Source organism: Hemitrygon akajei, chromosome 17, assembly GCF_048418815.1.
Source record: "Hemitrygon akajei chromosome 17, sHemAka1.3, whole genome shotgun sequence".
Lineage (NCBI taxonomy): Eukaryota > Metazoa > Chordata > Chondrichthyes > Myliobatiformes > Dasyatidae > Hemitrygon > Hemitrygon akajei.
In genome coordinates this window covers 44,882,470-44,892,175 of record NC_133140.1, presented here as the reverse complement: position 1 = coordinate 44,892,175, position 9,706 = coordinate 44,882,470, and the positions used below count along the sequence as shown (strand labels likewise).

Here is a 9,706-nt window from a genome sequence, read left to right as displayed (position 1 = left end):
TTGAGTTCATCAGGCAGAGAAGCACCACTGCAATTTATGCTCTTGTGTTCACCTTATAGGAAGTAATGGCATGCAAACCCTGTCATAGTTGGTGTGCATCAAATTTTGTCTAATTTCATGCAAATTGCCTTTTGGTTCTCATTATGTATCTGGACTTCTTGTATGGTTCTGGATCACCGGTCTTGAACTGGTGACTGATGTATATGTTGTTGTTGTCTAGGTACTCCAAAGCAGAATGGAGAACCAATGAGATTGTGCAATTGCAGACCTATTACTATGGTGATAGACGACCGGTCTTGAACAGCAGACTGTGAATCTCCGAGTTCATCCTTGTCGTCTGGTTTGGGAAAACTTGGTATGTTGTCTAAGGCACACATGTATCCACTCAGATCTTTATGAAGTCAGTGACAGCTGTGGCATATTCATTCAGATCAGAAAATGCATCCAGGAATTTGGTCCAGTCCAATCCATTGATTCAGAGCAGCACACCTTTTTTTTAATGAGTCACCACTCTGTCTTGCAAACTCTAAATAATAGGGGTCAATCTCTCCTCACAGGCAATCCTGTCATCCTTTTCAAACAACTAGACCTGCCTTAAGAGAGCAAGCTAACACTGACAACAGTATATTGGCCATAATATCATCAATGCTGTATATAACTGTACAATATACTCACAGCCCTCCAATATCCATGAGGAATAGCAATAGTATTTCTGGGAGTGTGGAGGAGGAATGGATACCAGTTGCTTTGAAATTGCTAAAAAAAACCTCTCCATCACACACTAGCATTCTGTGCTTAAGTCATCAAATCAATTGCTGAATGATTTCTCATATCCTTACCCTTTTAAATAACAATGCTGTACATTGCTCCTCTATATTCTAGGGCTAAATGATATTAATGTAAAGTACAGCTAGAAAATATCAATATGAAGGACAGTACTCACCATCACATGAAGTGCCAAATCTTCAAGACAGCTACAATTGCTCTGCCCTTATACACAAGCATAAACAAACTACAACCATCTTTTCATACTGATTTTGCATGACTTTTTTTGCCAGATGCATGAATGCTAGATAAACAAAAAATTACTGTAATTTGATAATTTTACTGTTTCTTGAAGAAAACATGTGTAAGAAAGACCTCTTTATCCTGTCCTTCTGAAGATCACCAGAATCTGGAGGAACCGCAACTCATCTTTTGATTATGCCTTTTACTGCCTTTCAAGTCAAAACAGAGTTCTGGGTGGATTTCATTATCACTGTCTCCACTTTATTCTCAGCAGCTGTTCAGATGTATACCAACTCTAACCCCATTCTTTCTATTACTCATCCCATTACTATTGTCTTTTGCCCTGAATCATCATTCCTTTTGTCACTTAATTACTCTTGTCATCTGTCGTAAAACTGGCTTTCTTAAATCAATCCTCTTCCATTTTCTTGTCTCTACATATTTAAGATATCCAAGTTTTTTCCCCGCATCTGTTGAAAATATGTTAAGTGACTTGTTTTCTTCACAAGTAGGAGAGAATCAGCAGATGTTGCAAATGCAAGCAACACACACAAAATGCTGGAGGAACTCAACAGGCCGGGCAGCATCTATGGAAAAGAATAAACAGTTGACGTTTTGGGCCGAGACCCTTCCTCAGGACTGGGAAAAAAAGATGGAGAAGTCGGAGTAAGAAGGTGGGGGGAGGGGAGGAAGAAGTACAAGGTAATAGGTGAAACCAGGAGAGGGGGAGGGGTGAAGTAAAGAGCTGGGAAGTTGATAGGTGAAAAGGCTGGAGAAGGGGGAATCTGATAGGAGAAGGTCGAAGACAATGAATGAAAGAAAAGGGGGAGGAGCACTAGAGGGAGGTGATGGGCAGGTAAGGAGTAAGTTGAGAGAGGGAAATGGGAATGGGGAATGCTGAAGGGCGGGGGCCTTTCTTTCTTTGCAGATGCTGTCTGACAACTGAAACTTTATGTGTTTCCTGGTTTTATGGTAGATTTATCACCTGCTTAAGCAGAACATAAAAATTGTGGTAGTCTGCACAACCTTTGGAATCCTTTAGAGAAAATGAAACAACAATTTTTGTGTGACTTATGAATAATAACAATTACAAAATTACACTCATGAGAGAAGTGTTTATATTTAATTTGTGATTCTAGGCGATATGTTTAATACTATTTTCTTCACAGGTTCTCTTCAGCCAACCATTTAAAAATCACCATGTAATTGATATGATTTCATAAATAGCTTTCTGCATCAATGAAATGGCTAAATTATCATGTTCTATGTTAGCAACATCAGTTATCCATTCTTTAATTCACTTAACATACCCATTTCAGCTAATAGGTCCTGCACCAGATAAACAGAGAACCATTTACACAATTTTAACATCCCATTGTTCTTTTATCACCTTGGATATTAATAAGGTTATTTCCCAGTGGGATTGTGTGTTTCTGAGATGTGGGTAAAACACATCAAAGGCTACAACATTAATTGTGTTTACAGAGAGCTCTTTCATTTTGATTCATATCATTTACTGTGACTTTGCTTAATTGTCTAAGTCTCAGTTAATCACGGAACTCAGACTAGCAGCAGCAGCATTCAAATATACAATGCAGAGGAATTCAGTTCTCATTGTGTGGAATGTGACTTCATGCTGTTTTCAAATATTTCTTAATTTCTTTAAATTGACTCTTCAATCCAAGCACAGTTTATGTTGCAGCACTTGCACTTAATTTGCATCGATGGCTTGCTGGCAACCAAAACTCACTAATGCCAGCACCCATCTCCCCAGTAACAATGTTCGCCATTATGTTCTGTGATCCTGAAACCTTTCTCCAGTGAGCATACTATTCCCAGCAGCAACTAATACATAAGAAAGACAGACAAAATGCAGGAGGAACTCAACAAGTCACACACACAAAATGCTGGTGGAACACAGCAGGCCAGGCAGCATCTATAGGGAGAAGCACTGTCGACAAGACCCTTCGTCAGGACTGCCTGGCCTGCTGCGTTCCACCAGCATTTTGTGTGTGTTGCTTGAATTTCCAGCATCTGCAGATTTCCTCGTCTTTGCTTTTGAAACTCAACAAGTCAGGCAGGTTTCGATGGCGAGTCTCAGCCTGAAATTTTGACTGTTTATTTCCCTCCATAGATGTTGCCTGACCTGCTGAGCTCCTCCGGCATTTTATATGCGTGTAGTTTAAGATTCCCTTCATCTGCAGGATCTCTTGTGGCTCTGAGTTTTAGCACTTGTTTTCAGATTGGAAAGTGTGGCTTTGCTTACTCTGAGGTAAGGTTGGAGGTTTCCTCTGACGTAATCTGCCTTTCCCCATGGCTGAGATTTTCAGTGTCCAGCACACTGACTATGCATGCCAATCAGAAAACAGGCAGATTTTCCTGTTACTTAACTTCATCACAACTATCAGCCCAACACCATTTTCCCATTTTGTCATTAATGAGCAAAAGAGTTAATGAGAAAATAACAGACATTTCACGAGTTTTCTCCCCGCTTGTTTGCAGCATTTAAGGATCTTTAATGCTGGTGGCCTACAAATCCATTCTGGTAGACTGGTGCTGCTCAGTCAAGTGGAGTCATACAACATTCACATCCCTAGCAGTGTGGAATCTACCAACTCTTGGGAAAATTTAAATGCCAGCAAAAGAAGTCATTCCGCTGTGACTACAATACTGCGTAAACAAATTAGGTCACATCTTCCCTACTCTGAAGTTACAGGCAAGACTTCCTTCTGGGGTGGTCCTTCACCACTAAAATATCGGAAGCTGGAATTATCTTGCCGATTGTCGTCCAGGGAAAACCAGCAACAATCCACCAACTTGCAATCTGAAACAATTCAGGAGTCTGCAGAGGTTTACAATGTCATCGAAAACCTTGGCAAACTTCTATAGATATGCGGTGGAAAGTGTGCTGACTGGCTGCATTATGGCTTGGTATGGGAACACCAATGCCTTTAAGCGGACAATTTTACAAAAGGTGTTGGATACGGTCCAGTACGTCACAAGCAAAACCCTCCAAACCATTGAGCACAGCTACATGAAATGTTGCCGTAGAAAAACAGCATCCATCATCCAAGATCCTCACCACCTAGGCCATGCTCTTTTCTCATTGCAAACATCAGGCAGAAGGTACAGGAGCTTCAGGACTCACACCACCAGGTCCAAGAACAGTTACTATCCCTCAACCATCAGGCTCTTGAGCAAAAGGGGATAGCTACACTTATCTTCTATATTGTTATTTCATGCTCGTTGTTTATTGCTATTTATTTATGTCTGCATTTGCACAGTTAGTTTACAGTTCCTGTTTACAGTTACTGTTCTACAGATTTGCTAAATATGCCACAAAAAAAGAATCTCAGGGCTGTATGTGATGACATGTATGTACTTTGATAATAAATTTTACTTTGCACTTTGAACTTTTCAGTTTAAACAGCTGGTTGTGGCAATTCCACTTGGAAGCGTATGTGTCAAGTTAGCATATTCTGGTCCGCCATAGCACACAGCAGAACTATGCTTATCGGGTACCCTTCCAACAAAGCTTGTGCAGATAGAAACCAGTAAAAGGTGATTCTACTGAGCATCACAATAACTAGAGTTTCTTGTACCATATCTATCATACACAGGTAGTTGCAAATGCATTAACATCAATAGATTTAGAGGGGAACTGGATAAGCTCACAAAGGAACAAGAATAGAAGGAATAAAAACAGAACGCACTGGAAGCTCAGCAGCTCAGGAAAGAGAAGCAAATCAAAGACCATTCAACGGAGTGTTACAAGATTTTTCTGTTTTTCTTTCAGATTTCCAGCATGTGATTTTTCTAAGTTTCTAAGATGGGAAGGATTGAGTTCTTTTTAAGTTTTTAAGATGTGAAGGATATGCTAATTGGTGCAGATAAAGAGGAGGAGGGAGGAAAGGCATTTCGATCAAACTTGAGGTGAAGATAGTCCATCCAGGCTTAGTCCATACAGGAGAGCACGGAACACTGTTGCTTGGTGGACCCTGGCTTTTTTTTTTGCAAAGTCTGAGGTCTTGATTTACACATATCCTTCTCCTTCAATAACCAGAGATCATGCTGACATCTTGAAAGTGGTGCTGAACTTCATCATATGGACATCTGCCTTTGCTGAGAACAAGATCCTGAATTAGAGGGAGTGTTCCATGTTTTCCAGGGTCCTGCTGTGAACTCGGCTGCTGCTGCCGTTGGTGTTGCTTGTGTTGTTCCACTGAACATCATGGGCATGCTATGTTGGTGCTGGCATGTGTGGCAACACTTGCGGGCTGCCTCCAGCACGCCACTTAGATCATATTGGTTGTCGATGCAAATGATGCATTTCATTGTATGTTTCGCTGTATGTGTAATAAATAAACTAATCTGAAAAGGTTTCATTTGTTGCTTTTTCTAGTTTACATTGTGACTGTTTACTTGTGGACATAGAGCACAAGGCTCATATGTGTTAATGAAAATGTCAGTGATGACAGAACTCAGTCTCCCACTGTGTGCAAATGCTGGTGAAGTCTACACACTGCTGTTCAGCTGTTGGACTTGGGTAACCTTGGTGCAGTTGTGATATGATGAACAGCTTTCCACAGTTGGAGATGAGATACAATAATACCTCAACAAATAAAGATATTGGGGCAAGGACACCGATTTGTTTGACATGCTTCTTCACTGATCATGGTTCTGTCAATTGGTTGGTACTGCGGCTTACATGACATCTTACAGAAAACATGGGATGGAGACAACATTTTTGTGAGCAGCCACACTTGAGGAAGGTTTTCCACCATCACAACTGATTGATGGACTCAAGGATTTAATGAAGTCATATCTTACTTGAGGAAACATTACTTCAAGTTTGTACATTGATTTCTGGATACCTCTTTTTTATGGCCCCACAAAATGCAGATGGCATGCAGGATGTTTGGGAGTATCTGAAGGCCGTAAATATTATACTCATTTTCCTACAATATTGAAGCAAACCTTCGAATTCAGGTCTCAGAGTCATACTATCAATCCCATTCCCCAACCAATTTCTCTGTAACTTACTCTCTCAACTTGTACATTGTCATACCTTTGATTTTCCCACCACAACCTACAATAGTATAAAATAATTAATTTGCAGTATGAATTAACCTAAAAACAAGCACATCTTTGGAATTTGGAAGGAAGTCGAGGCATTCAAGAGCAAAACCCCTCAGTCACAGGGAGAACATGCAGACTTCATAGAGACAGCACCTGAGGTTAGAATTCGACCCAGCTCACTGGAGCACTACCTGCTCCAATTAATCACATTAAGTGCAGAAGGAGCATACCACCTCAAAACTACACAAACAACACACACAAAATGCTGGTGGAACACAGCAGGCCAGGCAGCATCTATAGGAGAAGCACTGTCGACGTTTCGGGCCGAGACCCTTCGTCAGGACTAACTGAAAGGAGAGATACTAAGAGATTTGAAAGTAGTGGGGGGAGGGGGAAATGAAAAATGATAGGAGAAGATCAGAGGGGGTGGGATGAAGCTAAGAGCTGGAAAGGTGATTGGCGAAAGTGATACAGGGCTGGAGAAGGGAAAGGATCATGGGACAGGAGGCCTCGGGAGAAAGAAAGGGGGAGGAGGGGGAGCACCAGAGGGAGATGGAGAACAGGCAGGGTGATGGGCAGAGAGAGAGAAAAAAAACAAACAACTAAATATGTCTGGGATGGGGTAAGAAGGGGAGGAGGGGCATTAATGGAAATTAGAGAAGTCAATGTTCATGCCATCAGGTTGGAGGCTACCCAACCGGTATATTTCATGCCATCAGGTTGGACATTGACTGCTCTAACTTCCGTTAATGCCCCTCCTCCCCTTCTTACCTCATGCCTGACATATTTAGTTGTTTGTTTTTTCTCTCTCTCTCTGCCCATCACCCTGCCTGTTCTCCATCTCCCTCTGGTGCTCCCCTCCCCCTTTCTTTCTCCCGAGGCCTCCTGTCCCATGATCCTTTCCCTTCTCCAGCTCTGTATCACTTTTGCCAATCACCTTTCCAGATCTTAGCTTCATCCCATCCCCTCCGGTCTTCGCCTATCATTTCATTTCGCATTTCCCCCTCCCCCCACTACTTTCAAATCTCTTAGTATCTCTCCTTTCAGTTCGTCCTGACTTAGGGTCTCGGCCCAAAACGTCGACAGTGCTTCTCCTATAGATGCTGCCTGGCCTGTTGTGTTCTACCAGCATTTTGTGTGTGTTGTTTGAATTTCCAGCATCTGCAGATTTCCTCGTGTTTGCTCAGAAAACTACACAACCACGTGCCCCGTCTGTGGTGAACCCAGGGGCTGCACCTTGGGCTTATTAACCACCTCAGAACTCATGGAACTGGAGTGGACAGGAGTCACTCTCAAGTCCTGTGGGACTGTCTAAAAAGAATAATAATGCTCCTCAGAGTCACTGTGAAGGAACTGAGGGACGGAGGAGATTTATGTCCTTGACAGAACAAATTATCAGTCTCAGTAGGTATCACTTTTGAAATCTGTGTTGCATTCCATACGATGACCTGCAGGGAGCCTTTTTTTCTAATTTTCTGCAGGAAGTGACATCGTTCAAACCCAAAGACAAGATGTATTGCTTCAAAAGACTGAGATTTTTTAATCTTTCAAATGCATTTTATGTTGATCAATAATATAGTATTGCAATATTTAGCAAGGTAATTGAGGTCCTTTTGCTGTCAATTTGTGATCAATATGGAAATGGGAAAAATGTGGAACTGTTTATATACTACGACGCCTGGAAGAGAAAGCTTCCACTGCTTTATCACAATATTGGTTTGGGTTTTTAGGCTAGGAAATGCATATCGATCTGGTCTCTTGCCCATTTTCTACTATGAGGAATTGGCGTTTGTGTTACACAGGTCATTTAATAACTCTTATTTCACTGACAACACAGTGATACTTCAACCCTGATCTCTGTTTTGGCATTTTTAGGCTGGACCAAACTGATGCAAACTGACTGCAATCTTTATAGAATTGTAAAAGCATAAAAAGGATTAAATGTGTATACCTCCATCAGTCACTATATTATATAAGTACAGATTAGTATTGTACATACATAGAAAAAAGAAACAATAATATCATGAAGGATCCCACCCACCCTGCTCATGGACTGTATGACCAGCTCCCGTCAGGAAAGTGGATACACAGTATCCACACCAAGACCACAAGACACAAAAACAGCAACTTTCCCCAAGCCATCAGGCTGATCAACACCACCACCCATTAACCCACCCCACTCCAACTACTTTATCATTTTCTGTCAGTCACCTTATGTGCTCCTGTACCTAGCATCACTTTATGTATATACAATCTGTCTGTGTATCTTATGCATTTATATATATTGTATTTTTATTGCGTTTTCCTGTGCTGCATCGCATCTAGAATACCAATTATTTTCTACATTGACAAATGCCAATGATAATAAATAAGCCTGAATATTGAATTGTGAATGAAATACCACAAAACTAAGACCTTCAACAACACCTTCTGGTTGATGCTGACATGAACATATTTCCAAAGAAGGGCATTAGAGAAAAAGATAGGTAAGAAGGCCAGGAAGATATATTAGGAGGGGCAGAACTTCTTTGTTCAAAGATGTGAGAGAGAAATTGAGAGAGGGAAGTGGAAACGTAACATGGTTAAGGAATAATTTCAGAACCAAGAGACCTGAATATATAATTCAATGATGGAGCAAAAGGGAGGGAAATACCTAAGTGAAAGACTGCTCTGCAGGAAGTTAGCCAGATAGATTGCTTGTTGCTACTAGATTGGAGATGTTGGGCTGTTACATAAGTAAGTACCCACGAGCGGCAAGACTAGTAGGTGAATAGGGTTCTCGGTAATTGAGGAAGGATGCAGAGGCGTTGGTGAAGAAGTTCAGAGGAGGTTCACTAAGATTCTCCCGAAATTAGTATTAGCTGAAAGGAAAGGTTGGGCAAACTTAGTTAGTTTTCTCTGGAGTAGATGGGAGACCAGACAGAGATTGAAAAAAAAAATTAAGAGAGACAAGGATAAGGTAGATAATCAGAATCCACTTCTCAAGACTATGACCTCAATTACTTGAGGTTGTAGCTTTAAGGTGACATGGGGGGAGGTGTGGGGGAAGTTGAATTGAGATGTCTGGGGCGATTTTTTTATTATTGAGAATAGTGGGTGCCTGGACCACGCTGATGGGTAGAGGTGGAAGCAGACATGATTGTGGTATTTAATAGAATTGAGACAGGCACATCAACAAGCAGGAGATGGAGGGATATGGATCGTGTGCAGACAGACTGGTTTAGTTTAATATGTCATCATGGTCGGTACAGGCAGTGAGGCTCTAAGGGCCTGTTCCTGCTGTTTCCTGTGTTGTACTGTTCCGAGTTCGAATATAGGCAGTGGGATTTTGGTTAATATCACATTTCAGGGGATAATGGATTGGAGGGTGGACAGGAACAGTTGAATTTGGAGATGGTGAAGGTTTTGGCAGCAGCACAAATGAGACAGAGTGGTGGACAATGTCATGTATGGCACATGGCAAGGCTACAAACTTGTGATATGGAATCAGTTATAATATTTTTGGAGATCACAGTGTTGAACTAGGGCACATGGCATAATCATGGTGGTAAGTGGCTAAATGCAAATCCAAGCCAACGATCTGGAAATATGAATTCAAATCATACCATAGCTGCTGTGG

The 9,706-nt window shown here is 41.4% G+C and overlaps 1 long non-coding RNA gene across 1 annotated transcript; it reads left to right on the top strand.

The window, feature by feature from the left end:
* The first annotated feature begins 224 nt into the window (after positions 1–224).
* Positions 225–4,435, top strand: LOC140740654 (uncharacterized). The gene is made up of 2 exons (XR_012101896.1): positions 225–355; positions 3,511–4,435. It is a non-coding gene; the product is annotated as an uncharacterized lncRNA (long non-coding RNA).
* Positions 4,436–9,706: the final 5,271 nt, after the last annotated feature.